We start from the raw sequence: 27,046 nt of genomic DNA on the forward strand, positions 1-27,046 counted from the left end.
ATCAGGAAGAAAAAAAAGTAACTTGAGCACTTTTGATTGAATTCTTTATTGATTTGTAAAAATCATGTATATATTATGCAAAATAGCTCTTAGTAACTAAAGCTTGGAAAGTATGTTTTCAGCTTATACCTTGCAGAGGCATGAATTCATAATGTGAATCATTTCCTATATAGGGTAAGAGTGTTCACATGTAAAGGGCTACCAGAAAGATGCTCACTAAAATAGATTTTCCGTAGAAAAATAATTTATTCTGTGCTATTCCACCTAAAGATTTTATTATAATAGACTTATTTTTATATAGAATGGGTTTTCTGAATATACTTTCATAATTATTTGATCATTCCCTTCATTTTACTACATTTGTTATTCAGCCATTCTTCCATTTCTGCTTTATTTAAAAATTTTTTTTAATGTTTCTTTATTTTTGAGAGAGAGAGAGAGTGAGAGAGAGAGAGAGAGAGCATGAATGGAGGAGGGGTAGAGAGAGAGGCAGACACAGAATGTGAAGCAGGCTCCAGGCTCTGAGCTATCAGCACAGAGCCTGACACAGGGCTCGAACTTACAAACCTTGAGATCATGACCTGACTCAGAGTCAGATGCTTAACTGACTGAGCCATCTAGGTGCCCATGTTTCTGCTTTTGATATGTGCTAGATTCCTTTTTTTTTTTTTTTAAAGTTTATTATTTTGAGAGAGAAAGAGAGAGAGAGAGAGAGAGAGCATGAGCAGGGGAGGGGCAGAGAGAAAGGGAGAGAAAGAATCCCAAGCAGTCTCCACACTGTTAGCATAGAGACCAATGTGGGGCGGAAACCATGAGTCTGACTCTTAACTGACTGAGCCATCCAGGCGCCCCATTCTAGATGCTTAATTCTTTTCTTTTTTTAAAGAACTTTTGCTATTATTTATTTATTTTGTTTTGCTTTACACCATCATCTTCAGTTTTCTTCTACTGGTTTTGTTGGACTCAAAATAAAACCTGAAATTTGGATAGTATCAGAATTACCTCTTGTTAGAAGTTATATAGAACTCAGCTGTAAAATAAACTTTTGCCTGTAGATCTTTTAATACTTTTGATCTATTGATTTATCATTAATCATTTATCATTGACTCAATATTAGAAAATCATTCTTTTTTCCCCCAAAGTTTTAGCTTTACTGATAGAGGCTCACATACTATCCAAGATGGTACCGTTCTTGGAATTGCATCTCTTGGATGGATTCTGAGATGATCACATAATCTACTTCAGGCATTTGGAATCAGGTTTTCTGCTGGTATTAGCAGTATTACTCAGCTTGTATGGCCAGCACGCACCACAAGGCAAGTAGCAGTCTTTAGGAAACAACACAACGCAAAACAAAACACTGAAGGAAGGTGAGAAACAGAGAGATAGAAAGCTTTGGGGCGCCTGGGTGGCTCAGTTGGTTAAGTGTCCGACTTCAGGTCAGGTCATGATCTCATGGTTCGTGGGTTTGGGCCCTGCGTCGGGCTCTGTGCTGACAGCTCAGCGCCTGGAGCCTGCTTCGGATTCTGTGTCTCCCTCTCTCTCTGCCTCTTCCCTGTTTGCTCTCTCTCTCTCTCTTTCTCTCTCTCTCCCTCTCTCAAAAATAAATAAACGTTAAAAATATTTTTTTTAAAAAGAAAGAAGGCTGATGATATTATTTAAGTGTCTGGATATAACCATGGCTAAAAAACTATCAGAGTGTTTATTTATGTCAGCCAATAAGTTCTAATTATTCTAAGGTTATACATATATTATCAACCATGCTATACATTAGATCCTCAGAACATATTCATTATATAACTGAAAATTTGTAGCCTTTTACCAATTTCACCCCATTTTCCCTCACTCCCCAGCTCCCATTCTACTATGTTTCTATGAGTTCAACTTTTTTTTTCCACGTGAGTGATGCCGTGTGATATTTGTTTCTTTCTATTTGAATTATTTCACTTAGCACCATGCTCTCCAGATTCATGCGTGCTGTCACAAATGATAGGATTTTCTTCCTTTTTAAGTCTGTTTCCAGACTTAAATGGTTGTTTCCATACCTTAGCTGTTGTGAATAATACTGCAGTTTTCTTGGGAGTATCAATATCTGTTCAAGATAATAATTTGGTTTCTGTTTCTGGATATGTATCCAGAAATGGGATTGCTTGAGCATATGGTAGTTCTATTTTTAATTTCTTGCAGAGCCTCCATGCTATTTTCCATAGTGACTGGACCAGTTCACATTCCCACCAACAGTGCCTAAGGAAGGGTTCTCTCTTCTCCATGTTCTTACCAGCACTTGTTATTGCTTGTCATTTTGATAATAGGCATCCCAACAGATGTGATGTGATATCTCATTCTGGTTTTTATTTGCACTTCCTGATGATGTTATTTCATGTAGAAGTTTATAAGATATGTAAGATATAACATCTACAAAAATTACACATTTAATAATCAGAGCAACCTGTATATTAATTGGGTGAGAGGTGAGTTAATGAAATGACTTAATCTTCAGTAATAATTTAAAATAACAGAAAGAAGAGAGAAAACCACATGGTCTTTGGTGCTATAGCAATTTATGTTTTGCTCAAGTTCAAAAGACACATTTAAATTTAAAAACATTTTAATTATATTATTAGTGTTGCTTCTTCCTAAAAGCAAAAAAAATTTTAAATGACATGTGTTATATTAGCATCCCCCAAATTCTCCTTTTCTTAAGTTCCTTAAGGGGATTCCAATGAACTTAGGTGAATAAACATTGAAAAAATATTTAACTATGTCAACATTAATTGAAACACCTGGAGTGCTACCTACCTTAAAAATATTTGCAGAAAAGCCACTGGGGAATCTTTATTATATGCCACCTAGTTGAACTATCGTTCTCACATTTATTCAGGTTAATGAGTGCACACTTTTGAGAACCATCTTTGTATCAAAATAGTTCTTGTAGAATAAATAAGGTTAGTAAGAGCAATATTCAGGAGGCATTACTCTTTAATAAAAGCTTTCTCTGGCAGTTGGGAGACTCGAGGAGACTAAATGTTTACAAACCTACTAATGAGAGAATGAGTTAGAGTATCTCAAATGTCTAAATACTTTCTCATTAGTAAGGTGGATCTTCCCATGAAGACAAACTAACTTGTCCAGACTTTCACAGTCCCTCAGTATATTTTATTGCTTCAGTGACTTGAGTGCTGAGGGGAATGAAGTTTAATCAGTACCTTGTGTGCTAAGAAAAACAAATCCCAAGTTTTATCTGCCTTTAGTGTAGCATGAACTCACGGAAATACTCAGTTAAGAATTTTAGAAATTGTTGGTCTTGCTTCTAACTTGCTATTTCCTCTAAAGACCAGTATGCAGTAGTCTTTGAAATTAATTGTTGAGAAAATAGAATCTTTTTGATTTGGCTAGAAATTGTGTTGTATTTGTTTTCTTATTCTCTGCCAATACACAAGCTTTCATGACATTTTATTCCCATCAGTGAGGGATATTTACTATGACAGGAAAACCTAAGGGTTTTCTTCCTCTTTAAAATATTATCTAAATATTTTGCAATCACATGAATTAAATAAAGGTCTTAGGGCAAAATAAAACAAAAGTATTGCAGCTTAGCTAAAGCTGTGTTTTAACATTTCATTACTTAGATATTTTCTTTCTAAGGAAAACTTTTTCAACTGCCATCAAAAGTATCCCCACCTTTATTTGCTCCTCTGTAAGGGGATAAAAAGACAACTGAAGAAGAAGAAGGAGTTAGGGAATCTGAGAAATAAAATTGATCTTAACCTCCTTCCTTTCCCTTCCACCATTGTACACCTTCAAAAAAAATTTTTTTTCCATAATTGTCCATTGTGTTTAAACCATGATTGTACAAGGTAAAGCAAGGCCAACTGTATACATTCAGGAGATGGATGGAGATGGAGTAGGGATCCGGCTGTTTATTATGGCAATTCTGACCTAGTAGTTGTGGCTCTTATGACTCTTTTTCTCTGCTTTATTTGTTTTTATCTGTTTTATCCACAACTCTTCCAGCTTTGAAGGATTCAAAGTGTAAGTGTCACTTTGATGTGAAAGTGTATCCAATCTCCATTGATTTTTCCAAGCCACACATACTTGTTTAAGCAAAGAAGACATTTTTGTCAAGGCCCACAAGATGTAGAGATCCCATTTAGAATTGGAGGATAGAGGTATCAAAATACAGGCCTGGCGGTGCTTCTTGAATATGGCTGTTAGTGTTCTAATAATTGGAGCTGGAGGATAAAATATTACCTCGTCATTTCTCTACCAAAGTCAGGCTCTAGGGTAAATGTTTCAAATTTGAACATTCTATCTGAAGTTCTATGTTTAGAAGGTAGCAAGTGCCACTTACGAAAGGCAGGCATCACAAATTAATAAATAAAACACCAAAAGGTAAGAAAGACCTAATATGAATACAAGATCCTTCATTCTTAGCCATATGACCTTCATCAGTGGTTTAACATCTGGGAACTTCACTTACTCAACTTCACTTAGTCAACAAATACTGATTAAGCTCTTCCTCTCTGCCAAATGCTCTTACTAGGTATGCAGAAACTACAGTGAGTACAACTTATAAATACTCTGCCCTTATGAGACTTATATTCTAGTTGGAGGAGGCAAGTAATTTTAAAAAGCAGAGAAGTAAAATACATAGAATTTAGATATTAAGTGCAAGGGAAAAACACATAGAAACAGGACAGGAACTGATGTAGTATAATAAATATTTTAGATAGTGTGGCCAGAGAAGGCCCTTCTAAGTAGTGACTTTTGAGTAAACTAACCATACAGATATATAGGGGAAAAGCTTTCCAAAGAGGAAAACGGACACCCAACAGCACTGAGATGAGGTCAATGCTAGTTATGGTCAAGGAGCAGCAATAGGCCGTCGCGGTTGGTGCGTAGTGAACAAGGTCGAGGGTGCTAGTGGAATGTGGGAAGATAGAACAGACACATCTGGGAGCTAGATTATTCAGCACTCTGCAGGGTGTGGGGAACCAGTGAAGGCTTTGAGCAAAGGCAGGATGAGATTTGACTTAAGGTTTTTAATAAGATCACTCTGGCTGCTGGGTTGTGAGTACACTGGACGTAGACAAGTCCAGAAACATAGAAAGCAATTAGGGGATATTGCAGTAAGTTGAGGACAAATATGGTGACTTGGATCAGAGTGGTGGCAGTGGCGGTGGTGGGAAGCAGTCAAAATTTGGGTATATTTTCAAGGTACTTCAATCAAATCCTACTGACATTCATTAAATTTGAAAAAAAAAGGCCTATTGTGCATGTGAGCCTATATGAAGAATCATGGTGTTTAAGTCTGGCCACCTGAAAAAGGAGCATATCATTTGCTCTGTTTCCTTATGGGATTTCTGTGAAACACAAGTCATAGGAATCAAATCAATACTGGATATTGTTATTTGGATCATTTACTCTGGTTAAAATCACACCATATCAAAGACTGAATGTGCAGGATTACATCACTTTTAGGAAGTAATCCTTCTTTGTTGTGATAGGAAAACGTGTAGTAAGCTATGTCCAAAGAACATTTCTTTCATCTGCAGTTATTAGGATTTTAATTAATAAGGATAACAATCTGCAGAGATCAAAGTGACACTTTATGGTTATGCCCTTCACCATCGGACATCATCACATCCAGCTACCTCATGGTTGGTTGTGTGTCCTGGGAAGATTCTCTTGATGAGCGGACCAGTTCAGTTCAGCTTCAGCACACATAATCTAGAAATCTTCAGGAATAAGAGAAGAGATCTCTGATAAAGAGCTGTCTTCTTCCTATAAATTTTAAGTGCATTTTGTAACATGTCTAAAGCATGGTGTTGTGTTATTTTATTTTATTTTTTATAATAAAGAATTCCCACATGCATACCCTAAGCTTATTGAGGAAAATGTCTAAACCTCTAATACATCTTCAAATTCATCCACAGTTAGAAATCTGTCAAAAATTAATGAACCGATGATCTTCTTTACATTGAAATGGGGAGAGTTTGATGTATCCTGAATGCTTTTGTTTGATACATAAACTTTAGTAAGGACATCTACAATAGTCATAGCAAATCTAGACCTTCAGAGGCAGGAACAGTTAACCAAGAGATGTTGGAACAACAGAGATAAGCTGGGTTTTGCTATTGTCTATCTAGTAGAGCTAAGGTTGCCCTTCATGTTTGAGAAAAAATCAGCCTTCGTCAGGGGTGCTGGTCAATTTGAAGGTCAAAAATTTGAAACTTAGTGTCTTGAAAATAGAAAAAACAAATGAACAAAATTAAAGGTAGTGTTGAGTCCATTTACCAACTAGACAGGGAAGGCACCAAACAGGACCATGTGTTCTTCAGAAATGCCTTCCTGGGGTGCCTGGGTGGTTCAGTGGGTTAAGTGACTGACTCTTCATCTTGGCTCAGGTCATGATCTGGCAGCTGGTGAAATTGAGCCCCGTGTTGGGCTCTGCGCTGACAGAACAGACCCTGCTTGAGATTCTCTCTGTCCCTCTCTCTTTGCTCCTCCCCTGCTTGTGCACACACTCTCTCTCTTTCAAAATTAATAAACTTAAAAAAAATGCCTTCCCAACCTCCCCTACTTTGGTATACCTCCTTTCTTTAGTGTTCTCATAACTCGTTGTATATTTTCTTATCAGAGTAATACATTTACATTTATCCAGATATTTGATCAATATTGCTTACTTCCAATCCACTATAAGCTTATAAGTTCTTCTAAGGATGGTTTTGTTAACCATTATGCACTCTATGTGCAAGCACAGTATACTGTATATATATGAACTTAGTTGTGGAAGGAAATCAGGGAGAGATGAAGAATAATAGATCATCAGAGGATCAAGATCTAAGCAAATTAATTTTAAATTAAATGAAGAGCATTCTGAGGTATAGCTGTAGATTTGCATGATCTCTATCATGGACATCTTTGGAAAATAGGTATTTCTTCTATCCCCTCACCATTTAAAAATATCTAACTGTGTTGATTCTTCACACTTTTTCACCTCTATTGAGTAAATTGCTCATCTTGCTTTATTTTAGTAGTGTTACAGATCATCCTATCAATGACTTATCAATAGCAAATGACTCTGCCCTACTTTCTATACTTTAGTATACTTTCTTATTTTAAAAAAGTTTTTAAATGTTTGCTTATTTTTGAGAGATAGACAGAGACAGAGCATGAGCAGGGGAGGGACAGAGAGAGAGGGAGACAGAGAATCTGTAACAGTCTTCAGGCTCTGAGCTGGCAGCACAGAGCCCGACGCTGGGCTCAAACTCATGAACCATCAGCTTATGACGGGGGCTGAAGTCAGATGCTTAACCAACAAAGCCACACAGGGATCCCAATACTTTAGTATACTTTCTATACTTTATCCCTTATGTCTGAAACTATTTCTTTTCTTTTGCAAATCTAAAGGATTATCTTAACTTCTTCCAAACTCCATGAATTGACTTGAATGATTTCTAAGTGTCCTGGAAACTTTAACATTATCCAACTCTAGGAATTATGTCTTGATGGAGTGTGGAGTGAACCTCTCCTCTTTCTGTCTGTAAATTTTGGGACTTAAATTATATCAACTGTTTAAGTACTGTACAGCAATTATTTCTCCACGAGCAATCAAAATATGATCCCAGTGTCACATGAAGGGACATGGGTGAATATTCCCTTCAGATTATTAATAAATGCTAACTAATAATATTGCACTGGTGAAATGGAATAAGTACAAAGTGACAACTGATGAGTCATCCAAAATTAGTTCAAAACTTAAATACAAATGTGTGTTCAAATACAAGAGAGATCATTTAAATAATAAAAGATCCAGAGTACCTCTTATTTTATCCCCATATGTTTCTTGGTGAGCCTTACTCAGAGTGAAACTTGTAAAGTGGGCAAAGTTGGTCTGAAGCATTTCTTACACTTTCTTTTTCTCACAAGCACCTATTGTTATAATCTTTTTATATTTTTTTTCATTCAAATCCAGAATTCAAAAATAAAATACTTTTAATCTTTTCACACTAAGGAGTGGAAGATTGTGTTATATAGTTTTTATATGACCCATGTGAAGGAAAAAAAAAGAAGAAAACCTGTCTTCATTTGAAATGCCATCATCAGGTTGTGAATGGAGGTGGGAGAGAGAGGGGTTAAGGTTTCTAGATCTGAAATTTCACTGTTACTTTCCTTCCAATGGAGCTGATGTGTAGGGCTAATCTAAGTGATTAAAAATAAAATAAATTATTAAGTCATATATATCTCTTATTTGGAAAAAATATGATACCCAGGGATCTTGCACTATTTAGTGGAAAATATTCATAGGGATCTAAATATAAAAATGGAAATTCTCATGGAGTATAAAGGAAATTAACTCTCTAAGGATAATTTCATTAGGCAGAAGGTAGATAGGAGCAGTGGAAGGAAAGCCCTGAGGAGACTTCATACCTCTGACCTGAAAGATTCCAGAGTCCCAAGTCCTTGAGGGCAGAAATGATAGACTAGGCAGTTAGTTAGACATGAATTGGAGGAAAGGACGGTGATAAATAGGTTACACATTGGAAGTCTGAGGCACAGCATCCTGACCTTGCGGCTTCCAAAACAATGGGGCTAACAGATCAAGAGCCACTGGTACAGATCATGCCCTCTCCTCTTTCACCTCTGCTGCAGAGTAACCCCTAGACTCATTGTAATGCATTTGCATGGCAGTTATAGCCCCCCTACCCCATGGGGGAAAGGCTGTCATGAGGGTTCCATTACAAATCTTGTAGGGTCAAAAACTCCCCCTCCAAACCTGTGAGATGTGGCCCCCAAATGATTGGAAGCAACTTCCATTAGAGACCACCCTGTCCATGATGCAAGACCCCATTCGCACAAAAGGAAAGGACTGCTGTAGCTTCAGGGCAGTTGTGACCTCTGGGCCTAACTGCCCTCCCTCCTTGAGAGTGTACTGTCCTTAATAAACTGCTTTGTGCTCTCTGTTTTCCTTCTGGCTGTCTTTGTTAGAGCTCCGATCCCATGTAAATCTTTCCTGAGGAATTCATACAACCTAGACCACCATTCCCATAACCTAGACTCTCCCACCAGCAACATCTTTAGTATTTCAACTAAATTAGCAGCACTTGACAATTCCCTTGATGTTCAATTTGTAGGTAATCATGTTTATTGGCAATTTGAGGACTAGTATCTACTGTTAACAGAAAAAGCATTTTTGTAACAATTTTGTTTTGTTTGATGTTTTTCTTTTCAACGTTTTTTGGAGCAGGAGTTTCCAAGGGGATTTTATTTTGGTAAACTCTTGACATAAAGATCCTCTTTACAATAAAGAGGACTTTAAAGAGAAAACTTTTTTTTTAGCTTTTACATAATTTGAAATTCTGCTAATTGGCCTAGCAAGGGTGAATATGGTAGTAGGGTATGGAATCTGCTTGTACATACACATACATACACACACACACACACACACACACACACACACACACCACAATAAAAGGTATAATATTATAAGGTTTTCCTGAATGAATATGTGCAATTATTTGGACTTTATGAAAGGTTGTGAACTCTGTAAAAAATAGTATGTGTTTATAATCAAATTTGTTAATAATTTCAGTTCATTGACTGTGTCTTCCTTTCCAAAGGAATTCTCCTGGTTCTTTGTTTCTAATTATGTGGGGGGAAAATGCTATAATGTTTGAGACTCAGCAGTGTTATAAAGAAATAAAGGAGCAAGCCAAGAATGAATGATATTGACTGTTACTCTACACTCCACTCTCATTTTCCACTTCTTCCCAAATTGGTTATTATAATACTTACTCAGAAATGTGTTTGAAGAAACGTGTGTCTAACTTTATATGGTTGAATAAGACCGGTTCACATTTCATGCTTAGCAAAACCCATACACCTTGAAAAGAACTCCAACCAATATAAATACTAAATTTCCTCTAACTTAATCTAAGCTTCATGGCACATGTTGAGGCATTTAATCTTTGAAGATATTTTTGTTTTCAGAAATTAAAAGCTGTAACCTGTGGATTAAATTGATACCTCAGAAGGAAACCTACTTCTCATTTATCTTTGTTTTAAACCCCAGAGAATGGGAAGAAGATAGTGGTTAAAGAGCTCCAAATACATTTCATATGTGCATGGAGCCTATGCTATGATGCCTAAGGCTAGCACCATGATTTCAGCCATGTTGTGTGTTTTGTGGGTTTGATTATAAAGCCTTGCAATAACTGTTGGAAAAATGGCAGAAGCTGGGGATAGGTGGACTAAAACAAGGATACCTAGATAGCTTGTAGGCCTCACTGGTCTTGGTGAGCTGTGCAAGTGTTCAGAATCTGGGTGGGCACGCAAAGTAATTTGATCTAAAGGTAGAGCTCAGAGGATGGAGTAACTCAACAGTGGCAGTGCCCTAAGTTATGCAATGAACACTGTTCTGAGAAGTTTTCAGTCAGTGAGCACCGTTGCCAGACTCAAGAGTGGAAGTGACGCATGGAGGGTGGTTGAGGAGACAGAGTGGCAGAATCTAGCATTCTGATTAGATTTCAAGAGGAACCTCAAACCCAGGAGAATCAACAGTTGTGAAATTGAGATACTGAAAGAGCTATTGGATGATACAGCATAAACAGTAATATATAGGGCTAAGCAGAAGTCCATTGATCATGGGCCCCCCTCTCAGGCACATGGGATGCCAGGCTACACAAACTCTCCCAGGTGACGGCTGCTATTCATATTTCACACATGGCGAGGAGTAACTATGCCGAGTATGAGAACTCAGTGTCAAGACACTCAGAATGTGGCTTATTCCATCAGTATTGGAACTAGCCATTTACTTTTGCACTGCTGAAACTGACATAGATTTTGTTACCAAAAAGGTCAGGGAAGCCGGATGAATTACTGAGACTGACTTCATAATGTCTCCATAAATGTCTTGAAATGTTTAGATAAAGCAAATAGTTATATTTTTAACAAAGTAATTTCTCTAAATTAAATGAGTTATCTAATATGACTATTAATTATTTATCTCATTTCCATTTTATATATTCTTACTTTTCTTTTTCAGATCAGATTTTTAAAGCTTCTTCAATAAAATATTATTTACTAGTAGTTTATAATAAATAAAAATCCCATGGTGAAACCTGAAGTCTGGCAATTTCTATAAATAATCATTCACACTATCATTTTATTTTAATAGAAAAGACAAATATGGGCTTTGGAAAAAAATACCACTTTTTTTTCATTTCAAGGGGATGAATTGATTTTGTACTTGATTTCATTTTTTTTTGAACTCTCCTTAGGCTAATCTTCCCATATCAGATAACCCTGTTCAGCATTTATTCTGTAGGTTTAGGATATGCTTGTCCAAATCAAAGTTCTCTTGAAAAATCAGTGAACATTTATAAATTGAGCTGTTTTCTGTGTTTGAGAAGTTCTACCTTCTTTCCCTTTCTTCTTTAAGGTGTACATTAATTTGGCAAAGAAAATGATTGGAGTCTTAGTTTAATAGTCCCCCAAATCAGGAATCTCATTATTGTTTCTCTTGGATGCATGGTTAAAGTTTCCGAACACTTTTGGGCAGGAACTCTCCCCCTACTTAAGTACAGCTTTTCTAGCTGTTGAGAAACATACGCAGAGTTGATGAATCGAAATGTAATTATTTTGCCGCTTTTAATTACTTCCCAAATCTGCCACGTTCACTCTGCAAGAGTGACTGTTAACCCATTGAAGCATAGTTAATTGTGGGTTTGGTAGATTCAATGATGTTTGGATGTTTCACTTGGAAGCACGCATACTCTGCGAACCACTCAAATGACTGCATTTTGTATATTTTACAAGTGTCTCTGTGACACTTTGCAGGATCTTTTGTCTGTGTGCAAAGGAGGCACACAGCTGTTAATTGACAAGGTAAGTAATCGTCTTCTGATTACAGTAGTTAAAGGCTGTTCTCTAATGGATTTTACTTGTCACTTTTAATTCTTTTTAATCTTTGCATTTCATTAGAATGGCTTTATCATTTGGATTGCCCTCCCGTCAGTTACTTTGATAGATTTAATGGGTTATCTTCAAACTATGGTAATCTCTCAAAAATGTAATAGAGTGATATTTAGATTCTTCAGGGACTTTTTAAACTTGATTGCTTTTCCAACCCATTTTTCCTCTTTTACACTTTACATTTTTGCAAATCAGTTATTTTGCATTTTCTACATGCCCTGAGCAAGCTTCTGCTTTAATCTTCCATGACTTAATCTACTGACTAAATATGAGATAGTTGGTGAGGCAGTGAGGAAAGATTCTGTTATCATTTCCTGTTCTGCTTGCCTGCTGTGATTTGATTTTTTTTTTTTTTTTTTTTTTTTTTTTTTTTTTTTAATTTACAAGCAATAGGCTTTCGCTGTGCAGTTTCCTAAAGAGATGATTCAGGTACTGACAAAGTAAACCTTTTTAGGGTCTGGTGATAGCATGAAAAGGAATTTATAAAAATAGTTTATTATGCATTTCATGATGTAGAAAGGTAATGTTCAGCCATTATTTATTCTATACGAGAGCATTTTTAGATCTTACATATGCTCTTCTACATATGAAAATGACAATTTACATACAAATGTATATCCTGAGATCATAGCTCATTCCTCTATAGCTCCTGCACTTGCCAAACAGCTAGCTCTTTTATCAGGTGAAACGTAATTACTAAATTACGCCAATCAGGGTATTTGGATGGTGAGAATAATTTATTGACATAAAAATTATATCACCAATTAAGTGCAAAAAACTGGGGGTGTAGAGATAAGATAAAGTTTCTGGGCCTTTTTATGTTTAATAAATTGGGATTAAATTGTCCTGTCTTAGTCGCAGGTACAATTGAGTCATTTAATAATGCTATTTGGCAAAGGTTAAACACTGAATCATGCAGCAGATGGTGCACTTCCAGGATGCAAAATTTTATGGGTGATTTTTCAAAGTTTGCTAAAGTGAGATCTAGTCCAGGGCTTTTCTTACAATTTAATTCTGCCTGGAAGCTTGTATGTAAGTAATTTGTCAATATCGTTATAATGGCTATTTGTCTTTGTATGAAATGGAATCCGTGCCAAATTATTCTTTTTAGTTCATAGCATAGATTCTCAAAAATGAAAGGAAGTCCAATTTTTAAAGAACTTAGTGTATATTGATTTTTAGAATGCACCAGTGAAGTGGCAAGACAGAATTGATGTATGCTCGGAAGTTTAAATGGATTTCAGCTTTGGTAATATAAAAAAAAAAAAGAATTTTAAGGCATAAATACGAAAATGGCTAAGACAAACAGTGACTATTTCCAATTCTTGATTTGCCCTTATCTAAATTATAGTTGTGCCAAAATGGCATTATGACATCTCAATTATTGTATATTTTCTGATTACAAAAAGGGTTCCATATTTTAAGTAAACATGATTATAAGGTTTCAAAATCCCAAAAGTCACAATCTCCAAATCCTTTGGCTAATTAGGTAGACAGGAAACAAATGCATCTCAACATTAAGAAAACCCCTGCAACATCAATGTAAATATTAAAAGTATTTGAATTTGCAAGTTTAGTATCACTGAAATAGTTCTGATACATAAGTGATTTTATTGATAGATCTCGCCACAGAATTGTTTATTTGACTCTGTATTTTTGGTGTCCACTGATCTGTAAACGTTAAACTAGACGTCACTAAAATTGTGTTAAAATGTGGGACCCATTGGTAGTGGGTCCTCTCAAGGGTTCCACTTAGATTTGTCTTCATATGTAACACACACAACTTTGTGATTGGTTCCACTTTCCACTCATTCCATTTTCTAAATCTTTAATTGCTTTTTCTTCTTCTTACCTACTGCGAGAAACATATATTATGTGCTGGGCAGAGTCCTCCCTCCTTGGCTAACTGCAAATCAAAAGATATTGTATGAGAGATGGCCATGTTTGATTAGAAACTCATCAGCAGTAAAGATCTTTCAACAAATGTATGATAGAGATTACTGTAGCACATGTGTTGCATCCTCTCCTTTCCTAAGTGCTTTTTGTATATGAATGCATTTAATTCCCACCATGACTCTCTAAGATCAGTATGTTTGGTATTAGAGACAAGGAAAAATATGCCTCAGGATTACACAACTTCTAAAAGATGGAGCCAGCATTCCAACTCCATTGGGATGACTTGAGAATTCATATTCCCAACAGTGTTCTGAGCCGGTTCTCTACTTGAAGTTTTATAATTTGGTGATTATTAATGTTAAGGCATGAGAGAGAAGGTCAAACAGGCAGGGGAAAATATCTAAAAACAAGATCAGACAATCAGATTAATACTGAAAGGGAAATGGCAAGTAAATAAATCCCTATCCAAGAAGACCTACGGAATAAAGACAGTAGAAGCAGGAGACAGTAATGGATCTCAGATCACTAAGAAGTTTAGAATATATGATAACTCCTTAAAATCTATTATAAACAATAGTTTATATTGCTTATCTACTGATGCGTTTTTGCTTGCTTTTAAGAATGATTTGTAGTTAATTCCGAAAAAGCTCAAAGATGTTTTCTGCATTAGGTTTATGGGCAAAGACCCCACGTAGAGCAGACTGGACTTAGCTTATACTTTCTTTACCCCAGGTTCTTGCGCTTGCTTTGCTCTCTGGCCACGGTGCCCTTGGTAATGACTTGCACCATCCTGGCATCCTGGAGAAAGGTCATGGCTGCTGCCTCTAATATTGCTTTTGTTATTTGAGAACAAAACTCTGCAGTGGCCCATGCCTTCTACCTCATGTTACCTTGCTGCTTCGGGTCAGCTCTGCATCACTTGAACACCCTGGGAATTAACACCGTGTGGAGGCAGTTTGCACAATGAGACATGAGAACTAGCAGATCTCTTCTTTCTTCTTCTACCCCTACCTAGACCTTTCAAACATGCAGTAGCTACATAATGCCTCTCCAAAGATGGCTGGTGAGACAACACTGCCTGTTACAGAGCTGTGGCCACCTCAGCAGCGCTCTCCTTCTTTATACTTGCTGTCCCCTGCCCCTGGCTGCCACCTCACTCCCCTTTATTCTCACTCTTCATTCCCTGTGCTCCTGCATAAAGTGTTATCACATAAGCTTTTGCCTCATCTTCTCTTTCTTAGGAGACTAAAGATAAATAAAGCAGAGCGGAAAAGCTAAATGTACGTTGATTGCTGTGAAGATTACATGCAGTGACCTTCAAGAATTGTTCTTAATAACTGGTTTCTATTGATGTTGTATTTGGTAAACTATTTCTCAGCTCAGTGCTAATTCTTAAAGAAGAAATTCTACACATTTCAAATTACTGTCATTTTGTAACAAGACATAATGTTTTATTGTATTTATTGCCTAAAAATGTGCTGTGCTTACATATAGATTGCTCTGTCTTGGAAACATTTTCCCATTTCTCTAAATAGGCATATTTAGAATCATACACCTCAGTATATAATGTTCTTATTTGAATTTTGCTATGACAGCAAATAATGTCTGAAAAATTTCCTGGTAACTCCTTTTGTGAAATAAAAATGAGTGGTAGTCTAAATCAAGTATTTTCATATTAAAATGCCTCATAAATGGAAGGGAAAAAAACTTTTAAAAAAAATTTTGGTACATACACACCCACAACATACATGTACACACATCCCAGTACACACACACACACACACACATCTCAGCACACTCACCTTTCTCAAAAGCAGAAACACTTTCAAACAAAACATCTAAATATGTTAGAATATAATTATTCAAATATAATTAAAATGGAATTCAATTCATTCTCAGGTCAATGTTATTTTAATTTGATACTCCTTGCAAATGTGCAGGTGGCAAGTGAATATTCAAAGTGCAGATGTGGTATTTTCTGCTAACTTTACTTTCTAAAGATGGTTCATGTACTGATTTTCATGTAAATTTATACTGAATAATCCTCAGCAAGATAGTATTTACTTAGAATGGATTCTAAGCTGTGCTATCTGAAATATATGGGAAGAACCTTCCAGAGATCTGTGTATTTAAATCATTTAGAAAAAAAAATTAAAGCCTGAATTCTTTCTCAGATTTAAAAAGTAATCGTTAAATTTAGAGAAAGCAAAACATATGTATCTGATCATCACAACTGTGAAAGAAAAAGAAATTAAACACAAAAAATATTCCGAGGTTTCAACCTCTAGTGGGCAATTGGGCTTTCTCTTCTTATTATCATTAATTAGTAATGGGTGAGTGATTAAATTTATACTTCATGGACTGAACTTTTCTCATCATAATTTCAATATTTAAGTGGGAAGAGAATAATAGATCCACATGAACAGAATTTCTGTTTTGTTCATTGCTACACCTGCAGCTAATGAAGGGCCCCTGGAATATAATAGGTACTCAGTAAATATTTGTGGCCTGAATAAACATGAAAATTATTTAAGTCTTGGAGAAAAATGTAAGAAGGAAAAAAAAGTGTCCAGGGAAAGGGGCACCTGGGTGGCTCAGTCGGTTAGGCATCTGACTTCAGCTCAGGTCATGATCTCCCAGTTTGTGAGTTCGAACCCCGCGTCGGGCTCTGTGCTGACAGTTCAGAGCTTGGAGCCTGCTTCGGATTCTGTGTCTCCCTCTTTCTGCCCCTCCCCTGCTTGGACTCACTCTCTCTCTCAAAATTAAATAAAAATTTTAAAAAAATTTAAAAAGGTGTCAAGGGAGAATGGCAGTTATTTAGAACGTTTTCAGGATATGACTATGTAGTTTATCTCCTAAATGAATTGTACGGTACTTAGCACATAGGACAACATTACCAACATAAAAGTGATAAAATACTTTTAAACCACAATAGCATATATAGTTAGAGTTTTAGTTTCTTGACTGCTCCAAATATTCACTTGCCTAGTGATGACTATTAGACTATAAAGGTGGATAAAATAGAAAACTAGCATTACGGTCCACTTTATCAAGAAGAGAATTACCTCACTGGTAATTTGAGTACTTTTGGTTGTCCATACAACTATAAAGCTTTTGGAAGGCTTTTCTTACTCCATTTCCCCCTCAGAAAATTCAAAGATACTATTCTGATCTTTAAGAATTTTGTAATCTGTCTTGGTAGAATGACCACAAATATACATGCATGCTTTTGTGTTCTCTCTCTCTCTGTCTCTGTCTCTCTCTCTCTCTCTCTCTGTCTCTCTCTCTCTCTCTCACACACACAAACACAGACACGCACAGACACAGACACAAAGTATAAATGGAATGAAAACATTTAAAAAAACAATTAATGGAGTCCCTTGGTGGCTCAGTCAGTTAAGCATCTGACTTTGGTTCAGGTCATGATCTCATGGTTTGTGGGTTCGAGCCCTGTGGCAGGCTTTGTGTTGACAGCTCAGAGCCTGGAGCCTGCTTCAGATTCTGTCTCCCTTTGTCTCTGCCCATCGCCCACTGGTGCTCTGTCACTCTCTCAAAAATAAACATTACAAAATTTAAAAAAACAATAAAACAGATTGAGTCAAATGCAAAAATGGTGAGGAATTACATACATAATTCAAAATAAAGGGGATGATTAGAATTAGGAAACAAGTGTCACATTTTGAGGAAAGTTGAGGCATACATTAAAGAGAGAAGAGCAGACCGCTGATGAGGAAAAATTTACATTACCCATTAAGGTTCTTCTGGCTGGTTTAAGAATTAAGTTGAGGGGCACCTGGGTGGCTCAGTCGGTTGAGCATCTGACTTCAGCTCAGGTCATGGTCTTGCAGTTCGTTAGTTCGAACCCCATGTCAGGCTCTGTGCTAACAAACCGCTAAGAGCCTGTAGCCTGCTTCAGATTCTGTATCTCTCTCTCTCTCTCTCTCTCTCTCTCTCTCTCTCTCTCTCTCTCTCTCCTGCCTCCCCTGCTCATGCTCTGCCTCTCAAAAATAAATAAATGTTAAAAACAAAGAATTAAGTTGACATAAGACAGATTAACAGGAGAAAATCCAATTTAACTGTATAAAGGGGCTCCACAGAGTCTGAAGCCCACCGGCGGGCAGTTTAGGCTTATATGCCATCTAGAGCTAAGGAGAAGGAAGGAGAAGTAGAGGACTTGAAAGGAACACAATTCTTAGGACTATGGAAAAGAGAAAATGTTTGGTAAACAAATGTTTGCTGGGCCACACAGAAACAATGGGACCTAGAGATGAATTTTAACAACAGACTTTGCTGGGTTCCTCCCTGTCTACCCACAGCTTGTTCATATTATACTGTAGTTATCTAGGGTGATAGCTCACTTCTGGGAACAGGTCCTCTATCTAAATTATCTTAGGCAATTAGAAGGGAGACTAAAAACAAAACAAAAAAAAAAAACAACAACAACTTCTAGAGACTTTTTCTGAAGTCTTTGCTTTTTAAAAGTAATCAGCCTAAAATAATCCACAGGGCAGAGACACTTTATGGAGTGGCAAATTTTGTTCCTCTTCACGATCTTACGTATTACTTTGTTTTATTTTCATTATCTCTCTCATTTCCTCTTCTGATTCTACTTTATTTTTATCAGAACAATTTGATGAGAGTCTTATCATTAGATAATATAAAGAATTGGTGAGGCGTCTGAGTGGCTCAGTTCCTTGAGTTTTTTACTTCCGCTCAGGTCATGATCTCATGGTACATGGGTTAGATTTCCGAGTTGGGCTTTGCACTGACAGCGTGGAGCCTGATTCAGATTCTTTTGTCTCCCTCTCTCTCTGCCTTTTTCCTGCTCGTGGTCACTCTCTTTCTCTCTCTCTCTCAAAAATAAATATTAAGAAAAAATAATAAACCCTATAAGAATTGTCCTTAGTAATTTGTAGCATGTCTCATGGATTTAGGAATGCCAATCACCTTAGAATAATATCAGGGGAAAAAAAAGTAATTAAACTTTTTCAAATTAGCTAACTTAGATATAAATTAGGAGTAACTTGTACACTATTCTAAAGAGAGACAAAGAATTTCCTTTAAAGCATGATATGACTGAGCAAAATCAGCATCAGAAGCAACTGTGCAATAATAGGTATCATGTTTACAAGAAAATGGTTTGTTTTCTGGATTTGCCTGTTTCTTGGGTTGAGCAGTCTGAGAGTTTTGAGTAGACACTGGATTTTAAACTAGTTTTCTCAGTAAAAATAGAGTGTAGATAACTAGGCTCCATCAAACTAAAGTATGTACAAAAAAAAAGAAAGAAAGAAAACCTGGTACAGGCTTGGTTATGATCAAAAGAGGGTAAATAAGCATTTGACTTCTGGGAATTTCAAACTTATTTTGCAAAGGTAGATAATACATAGCAGTGATGGGCTTGCTTTTGTCTTTTCACTTCCCCTCTATGGCCCACTCTTTGAAACCACCTGCAAGGATCCAGTGCCTTCCAATGGAATATTGTCTGGTCAGGGCTGTCCTTTAGGGTTTAGTAAATGTGTGAAACTATGAGGTCGAGGCATTTTTTTTCTTTGCTTTTCCTCATCATCCTATGCCTATTTAGTCTTATAGTCTACTTCTTTGGGGTGGGAGAGGGGGACAGTATCCACATAAATCATGTGGAATTCTTACATGCTAGAAATTTTTCTCCTCTTCCTATGTATATCTATATGGACTTAGGATATTTATTTTATCTTTTGGATTATATTCCAATATTTACTTTATTCATTTTCTTGCTCAAATTATTCCACCTTTGGCTATTGGGAGATTTTTACTTGGCACTTGGGCCTCTCTATATTACATAATATAAACATATTGGGCGCCTGGGTGGCTCAGTTGGTTAAACGTCCAACTTCGGCTCGGATCATGATCTCGCGGTCTGTGAGTTCGAGCCCCACGTCGGGCTCTGTGCTGACAGCTCGGAGCCTGGAGCCTCCTTCGGATTCTGTGTCTCCCTCTTTCTCTGCCCTTCCCCTGCTCTGTCTCTCTCTGTCTCTCAATAATAAATAAATGTTAAAAAAATAAAAAAATAATATAAACATATTTATATTGTACAATACTTATAAAATATATTTATCTAGTATATATTTATATAATATATAAGTATATATTATGTAAGTTATATATATACAAGTATATATATAAGTATATATTATGTAAATATAAATATAACATTATATATTAAGCACTTTCTTGCTTGCACTGCAAGATATTGCAACTTATCTTGTATATCTCCTTATTTTCCTGGTTCCTTTTATTAGAAAAGAATATTAGAAACCAAGATCTGAGTGTTAGGTGTACTCATTGCCAACATGTTGTTGCTTCTCTGCCAGTTTAACTGGAACTTGAAGGGAATATGTATGTGTATACTAAGCCATGCATATACTTGTATCTATAAATCTTTCTCCATATAACCATCTGTGTCTATATTAGACTAAAAAATAGTTCATCCTGTTATCTCTATTAACCATCACTGCTCAAATCATTCTAGCCTTTCCCTTTCACTTACGTGTGACCTCCCACACCAACGGTAGGAAAACTAACTCTAACCATCCTCCATCCATTTACTTAATTTTTCAATTCCAGTATGCATGAAAAATGATTTCAGAACTGTTATCTCTACCTCCGTGGAAAACAACAGCAACTAGAGTACAGTGCGATGTCCATTCCTTTTGCCTTTAGTCTTGAAGTCTCCTCTCATTTCCCAAGTTAATTCTTCTAGTCATTAGAGAGATTGTTTCATAATTTGTAATGCAGTGGGATTCTTTTATCACATCGAGCAGTCCATTCTGGAATTCCTTCAAACTTCTAAATGATTTTTAAGAATTGGTTTACATTATAGTTTACTTTTTGTTATTTAAAGGCCTGTGGGTACTGACAAATGTATAGCTAGCTTCATGTATCTACAACTACCCTGTCAGAATAGTTGCACTTCCCCAAAAATTCCCTGTGTATATTCACATCATCCTGTCTTAGGGTCTAGTATTTGTTAATTACTCATTATTGGCCAGGAATATGTTCTTTCTTGGGAGATAGAAAGGGGATTTGACCTCTACACTTGTATGGATAGGAGTAAGGTGTATCTGAAGGAGTCAAAGAGTTGTTTAGCTGGCCTCTTGAGGAGGATGCCCATCAGTGGATATAGAAATGTCCATGCTGTCCAAGGATGACTTTTCAGTAATTCAGGTCAAAGCATCTTTTAGTTCAGGACCTGGGCACTTAACCCAAATGGTCTCAATTTGTCTGGAACTGAGTTAGCTCTTTGAGAAACCACTCAAATTGTTGTGGGACGGCTCCTTTCACTACTCTTAGAAGCTTACTCTAGTACGTGGGGCTCAGAAGCCCATGTAATACAGAGCTTACTGTTTTCTAGTTAATTCCATAAATATATGGGTATAGTTTAATCAAGGACATTACAGGCACTCTCTGGTACTATCAAACACAGGGTCTAGTGGTCATTCAAACACATTTGGAAGAATGGAAAAAGGAAAAGAAGGCTAATATTTATTGAAAACTATTATATTGCAAATATTCTAGGTCTTTCAGATCACATATTCTAAAAGTTCTAAAAATTTCAACTAACAATGATTTTGGTGAACCAACATCATCACACAGATATAAATCCTCAATTCCCTTACTGCCTTCTTCTGAAGAAATACTGTCACTTCCTTTGTTTTCAAATATTTCAAAAGACTTGCCTCTTCTCAAACATGTGTATGACGATATTGACAAATGGCTAAATAAGTATCTCCCACAAGTACCCTTCCCATCAACCACAATAATTTGGCATTCATCCATGGACAAAAGTGCCTTTGTGAAACTTTGAGATCCAAGTAGGCCATTGTGAAACTATGCTGTAGTCCAAGACTGAAGATAGGTATTGTGAGAAGGCAGATTGGCATTTAGGTGGCTGACTCACCAGCTGTGGTCTTGGCTATAGAAATGGAAACAGTTAGATAACCCTGAGAATTTGATCACAGTTCTGTCTGGCTTTGGGTCTGGCATCAGGACCATAGACAGGCCAAGGGACCCAGGAAGAATCACACCCATCCGTGTGCAGGGTAATAGACATATAGACCTCATTCCTGGCTGTGTGCCCTGAAATGGCCTATGAACCAGCTCTAGCTCCCCTCGTCTTGTGGTCTGTGAGCCCCTGGAAGCAAGCCTTCCAAACTTGGTCAGAATGTAGATTCTGGAAAGACCCTGTAACTGGGCTCCAGCCCATCCCACCCAAGTCTTCAGGGTTCTATTGGTATAGGGATCTTGTAGGAGACATTCCTTTTTGTGTCCCCAGAGATCCTGAAAGGGTGCCACACATAGCTCCAGCTTCCTTAAAGCCCCAGTCTCCAACTGGCCATCAGCACTCTAGGTTCCAGGGTGCCAGAGGGAGAAACTACCATATGTGCCCATGCTACAGTTCTGAAAGAGCCCTATATTCAGCTCTAGCCCTTCTCAGCCATGCTCCAGGGCCAGTTCTGCCCATCCAGGGACCCATGCAGTGACCAGGCAGCAGCCCTGCAATGGATCTAGTGGGAGCCACACTAACTGAACATCTGGTAATAGGCCTACTATCTGAGACCCCAACTGTGGGGCCTGAAGCAGACCATTGTCCCTCTGCTATCCTACTGAGCAGGATACTAGAGGCAGTTCTGTCTATCCAGAAGCAGACAGGATCTACACCTGCCTGTACTTCTGAAAACAAGCTGGCCAACTATAGATTCAGCAGCATCCTCATAACTAGATCTAACCCAAGAAGACTGTGATTCCCTGAAAACCTCTGTGAACTATTGTAGAGAATGTAAATTGATACAGCCACTATAGGAAACAGTATGGAAGCTCCTCAAAAAACTAAAAAATAGAGCTACCATATGATAAAGGAATCCCACTTCTGACTTCTGAAATTAATATTTTGAAGAGATATCTGCACCCTCATGTTCACTGAAATATTATTTACAATAGCCAAGGTATAGAAACAACCAAAGTGTCCATAGACAGATGAACGGATGAAGAAAATGTGGTGTATACATACACAATGGAATATTATACACCTATAAAAAGGAAAGAAACCCTGCCATTTGCAACAATATAGAAAGACCTTATGCTAAGTGCTCATGCTAAGTGAACTAAGTCAGAGAAAGACAAATACTGTATTATTTCACTCACAGGTTCAATCTAAAAAAAGGTCAAACTCACAGAAACAGAGTAGAATGATAGCTTCCAGAGGCTGGATGGTAAGGGAAATTGGGGAGATGTTGGTCAAAGGGTACATACTTGCAGATGAATAAGATGAATAGGTTCTGGTGATCTAATATTCAACATGGCGACTATAGTTAACAAGACTCTACTACGTACTTCAAAGTTGTTAAGAGAGTAGATCTTTAATGTGTTTTCACCACACACAAAATAATTACAATTATGCAAAATGACAGATGTGTGAATTAACTTATGTAGCAACCATTTCACAGTATATACGTGCATTAAGTCATCATGTTGCATACTTTAAGCTTACACAATATTATGTGTCACTTATATCTCAGTAAAGCTGGAGGAAAACATATGTCTGGGCTCATTTAAAATATGTCCTATTAGTTCTTCTTTCCAATGGCCTCTTTCAAGTTTTCTAAGTAATTAGGTTCACCTTTTTTTTTTTTAATGTGTATTTATTTTTGAGATGGAGAGAGACAGAGTGCAAGCAGAGGAGGGGCAGAGATATAGAGAGACACAGAATCCGAAGTAGGCTCCAGGTTCTGAGCTGTCAGCACAGAGCCTGATGTGGAATCAAACCCATGAACCACGAAGTCATGACCTGAGCTGAAGTCAGATGCTCAACTAACTGAGCCACCCAGTTGCCCCCACTTTTTTTTTTCTTTTTTGAGCACTGAGGGGTCATCTTTCTCCTATTTAGTGTTCTAAGAGATCTTACCTCCACTACTGTCCTGATGTCCATAAAACAATTCTTGGAGGATATTTTGGGTATAACCAGATATTTTTTAAAAAGCCTGAAATTTTGATGCATTTGTAATTGAGGTATAGTAATTTTCAGACCCTGACTGTTGGACCCTTCTCCCTTGCTGCAATGTAGTTCTACAACGTAGTTCTTATTAATAGCAAAGCTTTGTTTATACATTTTGAGTTTCTGTCCCTTTTCTAAGATACACGTCATGATTGCACTTTTATATCAATTTTAGTATAGGTTAGGTTATTTATTTTATTTTGCTTATACAAGTATTGATAACATTAATATTCATATTAAAAACTCATTACATATGGTAACAGATCTAAAAAGATAGTTTGCCTTGCAATTTTAGGGTATGATTCAATTTAAACTGATTGAGAAGCTTTAAAGGGGAGCAAGAGTAACTAATACTTGTTTCAAAATTAAGTTTCTAGGAATATCTAGCATAGGTCAGTTTTTTCATAAATATAAAAGTTAAAAAAATAAGTCTCCTCCCACCTTTGGGGCTCCTGGGTGGCTCAGTCGGTTGAGCATCTGACTTCGACTCAGGTCATGATCTCACGGTTCATTGGTTCGAGCCCTGCATCGGGCTCTGTGCTGACAGCTCAGAGTCTGGAGACTGCTTTGGATTCTGTGTCTCCCTCTCTCTCTGTTCCTCCCCTGCTCACACTCTGTCTCTCTCTCAAAAATAAAGATTAAATTTTTTTTAAAAAGTCTCCCCCAAAAATGTAAACATTAAAATTCTTCTAAGGTGCTGTTGTCACAATACAGTTGTGTTCTCTTGTACACAATTGTTCAAGAGACAATTATGCCAAAGTGAGAACATGTGTTGAAAGATATATCTGAGCCTTGCTTGGTATTGGACAAATAATTACACAGATATGCACAAGTATGAAAGAAAACAAAGATCAATGTAAATCATTAGTATTCTTAATGATGAATTTACAAAAACTTAAATGGATACTATGGCAAGGCAGGAAATACTCTCTTACAAGTTTTGCCTGCAACTAAGTTATCAGGTAAGTACAAAAGTTAGCAAATGAGAATTCTGACATGTTCAAATTTGATATACAAAATATTTACTTTCAAAATTGTAAACTCTTTAAAAGATACACAAAACTATTCTTTGCTCAGACCTTTGCAGCTCCCCTACAACTTCTCTCTAGACCTAATCACAAATTCATGTCTGTAGAACCCAGTTTGAAAAAATCAATATCCCAGCATATGACAAATGGTTAATCTAAGGCTTAGCCAGACAAGTATGTGTCAAAACTGAGCCCTGGAAAGAAGTGTGGCAGATCTGGAGATCTAGGCAGGGGCAGAATAAGTTGGGAAATTCACAGTGTCACTAGGCAAAGATGAGAGAGAAGAAGAGAAAGTTTGATAGGTAGAAAAGAACCATGGAGGTAACAATTGTCCAGAGACTGGAGGGGCACTTGGTCGGGGAACTGATAATGAGGTTGATGTCACACAGTGGTTTTTATGAAATGCTGTTTTTAGTTGGCCTTTCTCAGAGTCTTTGGTTATCTTTTGAGTTCTTTTCGACACAGGAGTGATCTATGCATTGTGGAATGAGAGACATATATTCACTGTCATTACCTCCCCAGTTGTTCCTTGAATGGGTATTTTTTTCCCATTCCTGATTTTAAGATAATCTGGTCTGAAAGGACGTGTGGAATTTCAGAAAAATGTCTTACTCTTTTCTGTATCCTTTTAAAGATTGAAATTATCAATTTTGTTTATATTTTTGAATGTAGGTTTCCTATCATATTCCTCTTCAAAGTTAATTTTCATGACATGTATAATTTTCTTTTTTATGTTGATTAATTAATTAGTTAATTTACTCTAAATGGCTGACGGGCCCTTTCCAGGGAACTATGCCTCTGTAAAATGAAATCAAGTTGAAATTTCGCGATGAAATTTGGTATTTTGGTCAACTTTCCCAGCAGACGCTGTTCTGTTCTGGAATCCTGGGATTGTCCTCACACCTGCAGTGTTGAATTATTCACTCCCTAGATTTCATCCCTAGCATTGTTGATCCTTAATCTTTGCTTGTCAGGAGAGTCATTCAGTTGCAAGAACTAACTTTCAGAAAGGCGCCCAGATTGCTTCGGGCTAAATCCTGTATTCAGGTTCATGCTGAGTCCCTAAGCGAAAGTAATGGGAAACGTGCAGCTGCATGGCTGTGTAGACCTTCCCTTGCTTCCTTCGGTTCTCCCCACTTGCCCTTTAAGCACTTTGAGGACTGTTGTACCTGCTTCAGAGAAAAGCATAAGCTCTGTTTCTGTGACTCTTGCTGGCTCATTTCACTTGAAGTCTGACTATATCTTGTCTGTGGGCCATAGATTAATTTCAGCAGCATGGATATTTGTAATATACCTAAATGAGTTGGATGAAGGCACTGAAACAAAATTTCTGAGTCTGCAGATGAAACTGGGATTGGAAGCAGAGAAAATAACGAAGGGTGATGAAACCCAATTCAAGGAGAAGATAGTTTGAGTAAGAAGAGTGCCAGCTAGCATCCAATCAACTTAAATGAAGACAAATATTAAATGAGTTAGGAGCAAAGAGCCAAGCTGGAGGCTGGCTGTTAAACAGAATCATGAATCAGCGGTCCAATCAGTATGTGGTTTGAAAGTTATAGAAAATCACAAAAGCTGACTCAGATAAAACCTAACAAGAAGTTAATGGAAACATAATAACGTGCTTATATTTTGAAAGAGATGGAATATGTATTACAACAGTGAAAAAATGCCAACCCAGGACCCTGATTATATCACTGTAGAAATACTCTACTTTGCTTACGTTTGTAAGAGGTTTTGTTGAGTTGGAAGTCCCACAAAGACGCAAAGTCTATTTTACCCATCTTCTTGAAGGGGATTTGTTGTGTTTTACAAACGCATTACCCAGTTTTTGTGCCAGCTGTTCATGAAACATTCCAGTAAAATTACCTACTCTGTTAAGCTTGTGTTTCATCATATCACTGAGCTGCCATATAGTTAGCATTTAAGACATTCAGCAGTTATATAATTATAACTAATTAATATAATATAATATAATATAATATAATATAATATAATATAATAATGTTTTTGGGCAGTAGCTTGGGTACTGATACGAGCACTTATATTATCAAGTCCAAACTCTTTCAAAAAAATTTTTTTTGTTTATTTATTTTTGAGAGAGACAGAGTGCAATCAG

The 27,046-nt window shown here is 36.9% G+C and overlaps 1 protein-coding gene across 1 annotated transcript in view; it reads left to right on the forward strand.

Annotated features, from left to right (window-relative positions):
• The window catches only part of ZNF804B (zinc finger protein 804B), a 514,063-nt gene that overhangs the window by 293,955 nt on the left and 193,062 nt on the right, over positions 1-27,046 (forward strand). The window lies entirely within an intron of this gene.

This window comes from Panthera pardus, unplaced genomic scaffold (assembly GCF_024362965.1).
Source record: "Panthera pardus isolate Hobbes unplaced genomic scaffold, ASM2436296v1 HiC_scaffold_8, whole genome shotgun sequence".
Taxonomy (NCBI): Eukaryota; Metazoa; Chordata; class Mammalia; order Carnivora; family Felidae; genus Panthera; species Panthera pardus.